Below are 6,230 nucleotides of genomic sequence, written 5' to 3'. Positions count from 1 at the left end.
AATATAAAATTCTGTGATGTTATTCTAATATGCTCATAGCTCTTATTTCATTCTAAATAAGTAATTCTCACCTAAAACTTTTTAAAAGTATTCTGAAGCTGATAATATTTTTTTTCTGAGAAAAGGCATAGTCTGAGTAGATAAATACTGAATATGAATTGAGGAGAGCAGAAATTAGGAATTAAACTAACAAAACGATGATTATCAAAATATTGACCTCAGCTTTAACCAGAAATATTGCCTCCTGACCTCTGGACTAGTGAAATAAAAACTGAATAAAAAAGTTTTGTATTAAGCTTCACTAATGCTAAGAGAAGATATATGAGGATATTAATATAAGAAGTTACCCTTTTGTATACATCTTGCTTAGCCTAGGAAAGATGAGGAAGAAGTTAGTTGGTAATTTCATTGGTGCAGAGAAAGTATAGAGTTGTTGTAAACAAGAAAGACAATAGATCTTACCTTCTTTGCCTGCACATTTTGAAATATGTTGGTACAGACCTCCATAACTAAGGCTGCAACCTAAATAGCAAACAGATTTGTTGGTATAAACAAGCCAAAAAAATGAGTGAGAATGAAGAGTTCATATTATCACAGCCTGTGTAAGCACAAAGACTATATAATTGGTACATAGTGCTACAGAAAAAGAAAATGAAAGCATAAGAGTAGCAATTCACAATTCTATACAACTGATTAGTTTACAGAGGACCTTCCTCATGATAAGGGTGGGAAAAGGCCCCCAGATGCTTGATCCAAGCAGGCCCACAGATAGCAAGGAGTGGCTTTATGCAGAGAAAGCCTGAATTTTACAATCCACTCTACTCCCAGATGCAAACAGAGGGGGCACTAATTATCTCAACCTTTTGATTTTATTTAGGTTTTTTTGTTACCATTAAGTGAACTTTTATTACACTCCCACTCCTGACTTAATTCCTAGCTGAAAGCATTAATAAAACCATCATAACTCCACAGTTACTGTATCCAATCAGAAAGCCAAGTTGTCATGTCAATCCCTGAGATCATATTTCCCCTATAAAAGCAACTACATGTACCTCAATCCTCTTAAATTTCTTTAGATTGCTAAATCCTTTTGAGAATTAGTCCACCAACCAATGGCATAATCTCCCACTAAGTTTCTTTTTTAGGAATTTAGCCTGCCTCATGGTGGAGGATTCATTAGGAACTTGGTCTTCTGCTTTATAGAGTTTTTCTCCTTGTTAATGTTGGATTCATCTAGCAAACTTAGTTCTTGTCTTTCTCTAGTTAATTGTTAAAACTCCTTTTCTTTGATAAAAATCCCATATGGATTTATCCTGCTGCTAGGAACATAATAAAATCTCTGCCTTCTTACCTCTGTGTCATAAAATCCTTCACTTTCTTCAAGACTGAGCTCAAAAATTATTTTCTATATGAAACCTTTCTTGATTCCTGCTCCCCACAAGTGAACCTACCTCTCTTACCATGTAAATGTATATTAAATATTGAAATGAACTTTTAGGAATACCTATCTTATAAATCATCCTATGAAATCAGTTCTTGTGATTAAGCTTTTATCATATTCTTGCCTAGTAAAACTGATTACTAGAAAATTATTTTGAACATTTTTTAAATAGGTTTATCTGCCAAAATTTCTAATTTTCTTCTCATTCACATTTATACATTCTTCAATTATTTCAAATTTCAATCAAAACAGAAATTAAAGTGACTAATAGTACTTCTTATTTTACAATAGAAATACAATTTTATTTTCATATGATTTTTGGATCCTGTTCATTTTTAGAGACGTTCTCAAGCCTATGTAATGGTCTAGAGGTAGAAACAAATGCTTTTAAAATTGAATCAAATTGAATTGTGCATAGATGCTCATGAACACAAATGTGCAAGTTACAATTTGTTGCTATTAATTTAATATGTGTCAGTGTTATTGTTATTTACACTCTCAGTTGATGTTAGGAGACTTATGACAGGAAACTTAAATATGGAATCAAGAAGGCTTGGCTTTCAATGCAGATTATTTATTTATCCTTGAACAAGTCACTTAAACTCAATTTGCCCAACTGTAAAATGAAGATTTCTAAATTTTGTGATTATTTTAATCAGTCTTTCTAAACCAGAAGAGAGAATTTCTGTAATGTTCTGGCTAGCTTTCTGGAGGATCTCGGGACCAGCCTGAGTCCTTGGTCTTAGTGGAGGAGGCAAGAGAACCCAGGATGGTCAAAGATAGAATGTCTCATCTCCAAACCTTCTCAGCCCTTAAATACCCTATTACAATTATCATTACAGCATACTGAATATGTGTGAACTTGAGAACCATTACATCACCGTAATAAGTATATATGTGAACTAGAGAACATTATCTCAGTCAGTTCCACTGAATTAACACCTTGTTTCAAGTATACTTCTCCAGAATTCCGGCCCTCTTCAAATTTCTTATTATGAAAGTCCCTTCTGTTGTCAGCATCATTTCACAGTTTGTATATTGGGAAGGATGGATGTGTGCAGCACTTGTGTGTATGCTCAGTGGTCATAAAGCAATCTTTTCTGTCACATTCACATACACAAGAAATAATGTCCATGCTGCTATTTTTTCCTGTGCTCGGGCCAATAATAAATTGGACAATATCCTTCACATGAAATTAATACTTTTTAAGAGCCAAGTATGCAAAAAGCATGAAAAACAATTAAATGGGCAACTTTATTGTTTTGGATATTTCAGTTATATCCTATTCTTTGTGACTCTTTTCAGGGGGTTTTATGACAGATAGTAGAGTGGTTTGTCATTTCCCTTTCCAGATCATTTTACAGATGAGAAAACTGAGGTAAGCCAGGGTTAAGTGACTTGTCCAGAGTCACACACACACACACACACACACACACACACACGTGCATGCACATGGTTTTATAGCTTATTAATATATACTTTATATGTATATATACACACTTATATATGTATGTTTATATATATACATTATACATATACATATTCATATATACATTACACACACACACACACACACACACACATATCCCCACTGTGTCTTGAACTCTATCTGTCCCCAGGACTGACAAAATTTCTTATGGTTTCATGAGGTAATCTGAGTAAGCAGAAGCAGGAAGGAAACAGGTTACTTTTGTTCTAAGAAACATAGTTGTCTCTTTCTTTCTTTCTTTCTTTCTTTCTTTTTTTTTTTTTTTTTTTTTTTTGCAGAAGTCATCACTGACTAATCACAGAGTATATGCTGGTAAATGTTTAACAATTGTTAAGTTGTTTTTAAAAAGTATGCTTTACAAATTTTAAAGTTTGCATTATTAATATTTTCTACATCACTATCTTGAGTCTAGATGATGAACAAAATAGTAAGTCAAGTCCTGATTTGTAGCATTTTCCAATTTCCAGATGTAAATGCTCATACTGAAAATTTAACAATTGGCCTTATAAAATTGTTCTATCTGGCTCCAGCACATCCTTGTATCTAACAGTATCTAAAAGTATCTAACTTGTATCTAAAAATATCTAACTGCTTTTTCAATTTCTTCAATGTGGAATCTACTTGTTACTTCTTTTCCTAAACTATTATACTGTATTGATGGATTTTTTTCACTGAGTTCATGTATATCCAGAGAGAATCCATATAACCAATCTTCAGAAAGAGAGAAAGTAAAAAGGAAGAATAATTATTCTAAGTTCCATATTTAATGTAAGAACTGCCATAGGTCATAATATCACTGAAAGCATGATAATGAAACTTCTGCTGTTAACTATGCAGCACCAGCCTCCATCTCTACACTCATATTCCTAGTGGGGATGTCTTAAGGAACAAACTTACTTTCAGATGCTGCTCCAGTGCAGGCTATAAGTGACAGTAGGTGAGTGGGGTTGGAGCATTACAATATCTGAGCCTAATCTATTCATTTGGGGACCATGTTAGTAATGGCTACTTCCAAAAATGAGAGGAGATATAAAATATTCTTCAAGCATTTGAAAGATAGTGAAATAAGAAAAAGAGACCATGGATATTTTGGCTAACTTGAAGAGTTTCCTGCCAGTGAGAACTGCTAAATTTTTCAGTGCAAATAATGGAGATTCTGTTTCTTTGGACTTTAAAATGCACACAATACCATCTGGACTAGAAGGTCTCTCAAGGTCTCACTTATGAATCTATACTCTTCTTTCAAGTAATATATGGTTATGTAATCACAGTTGTTTTCAACTGTGTATTTTTGCTAAAGTCACTCCAAAGCAGTAGATTTTAAATGTCATTTACAGATTGATCCAAATTGATTAATCCAAAAATGAGGTGGTCTGTACTCTTGAACTCTTAACTGGTAGAAATTTATTTTGACTTTACTGCCTAATTTTCAAGATACCTGCCCTAATTTCTTTTAGCTCCATGAATTAGTCTAGCATTCTAGACTGCCTTATCAGGTGATTGAAATGAATTAGATTATATAACAATAAATAATACTATCCAAATTCCAGATAATTTGCCCATATTTTAATGATAATTTATTATTATATTGGACTAGTCCCGTGATAAATATGAGAGTCAACTGATGAATAGTCAAATTACGAAAAGGATATGAAAAAATATTCATGCATAAGACATTGGTTTTCTTTGGGGGAAGAAGTCAGTATAATAGTAAAACATGAACAATAATAGCACTGAAGAGTTATAATCCCTGCAAAGATAGGGAGTGTGCATACCCCAACAAAATAATTACAGAAAAAAGGAGAAAAATAATACATTCCTCCCATGTATTAAATGTTAAATAGTTAGAAAATGTGTAACAGACATTGATTCTAAAGCAATAAATACATGTATATCTCTCAAAGAACTGAAAGTAAAATTTTTTAAAGTCCTTTTTACCTGGGATTGTTTAGACAGAGACATCCACTGATTTAAACAAAACGCCAGCCTCTAATTAAAAAAATAAATAAATAAAAGTATACTGAATCAAGATCAAGTATATTTATGCACAAAGTTGGTATTCTTTAGTTAGCAATATTTTAATACAACACATTTACAATTCTAAAAATAATTTATTCAAGAACAGTTGTGTTATGTTTTCACACAATGACAGTGACTTTTTATCAGAACTGTTAGGATTAATTAATTAATCAAATTCATGATGAATGAATGTTCACAAACTGTAGATTTATTATAAATAAACTGTAAAATTGCATGTAATGAAAAGAAACATACCTCAAGCTGCTTAATGTTCAAACCAGCTGGAGAATGAGACAAAGGCTTAGGAAATTCTATTGTAATAAATCATAAATAAATATCCATCAGAAATGAGGTCATAACAATTACTTTAACATAAAAAACAGATTTTTCTTGTTTAAAAGTGAGATAATCAATCTCTTCTTGAGTTCAAAAATAAGTAGGAAGAGACAAGATGGTGGGGAAAAACAAAAAACAATCCTCAATCCTATGATAATGATATGCATTATATAGTAAGAAATGATGAACTTGAGGAAATTCAGAGAAGCATGGAAAGATATGTATGAACTGATGCATTGTAAAATACCTGAGTTCTCTCCAAAGACCCTCTAAACACTTTTAAATAATGTCATAAAACAAGTTCTAGATTAACAAAATTCACAAAAGAGTGTGGTGAAAAAATTTTCCAGACAAAGACAACTTAGAAAGTCAGCAGGAAAGCTCTATTGCACCTGGGTGAAAGTAGAGAATAATCCAGCACAGGCTGTGCCAACACAGACCAAACCCCAGCAAACCAGGAACAGTCTTGGAAGCCATTGAAGCAGGAGCAGCAAGAGCAGCATCCAGAGTACTCAGTTCACAGTTGGGGGGCAGAAGGGGGGACGGAAAGGGTTTGAACAGAAGGAGATTACAGAGGTCTCTTTGCTAGCATTGAGCCAGGACTCTAATGTTTTGCCCATACTTAAATCTGAGTTCCAATCCTAGGTGGCAGCCCTAAGGTGAAGAGGAGCTAGTATTTCAGAACTTGATGTCACAATAAGCAGAGATCCTTGTCACAGTTTAGGGTAGAACTCACAAATCAGAGCATAGGCCACACCTCTCCTTAGACCTTGGAAGAACTGAAAATTTACAGGTCCCTAGAAGTATCTCTAAAAACAGTTGCATAAAAACCTAAAGCTTAGGACAGTGCTCCCTTGACCCTGAAAGCAGAACCCTACTTTAACAAAGAGTTAAAAGTCAATAAATGGGCTGGGGAAATGAGCAAACAACATAAAAAGATTCTGA

General features: G+C 33.4%; 1 long non-coding RNA gene across 1 annotated transcript; it reads right to left on the bottom strand.

The window, feature by feature from the left end:
• Positions 1–461: 461 nt before the first annotated feature.
• LOC116423088 lies at positions 462–5,267 on the bottom strand. Its single transcript, XR_004233567.1, has 3 exons — positions 5,205–5,267; positions 4,869–4,919; positions 462–522 (listed from the first exon to the last, which is right to left on the bottom strand). It is a non-coding gene; the product is annotated as an uncharacterized LOC116423088 (long non-coding RNA).
• Positions 5,268–6,230: the final 963 nt, after the last annotated feature.

This window comes from Sarcophilus harrisii, chromosome 3 (genome assembly GCF_902635505.1).
Source record: "Sarcophilus harrisii chromosome 3, mSarHar1.11, whole genome shotgun sequence".
NCBI lineage: Eukaryota > Metazoa > Chordata > Mammalia > Dasyuromorphia > Dasyuridae > Sarcophilus > Sarcophilus harrisii.
This window is presented reverse-complemented; position numbering and strand designations above follow the sequence as displayed.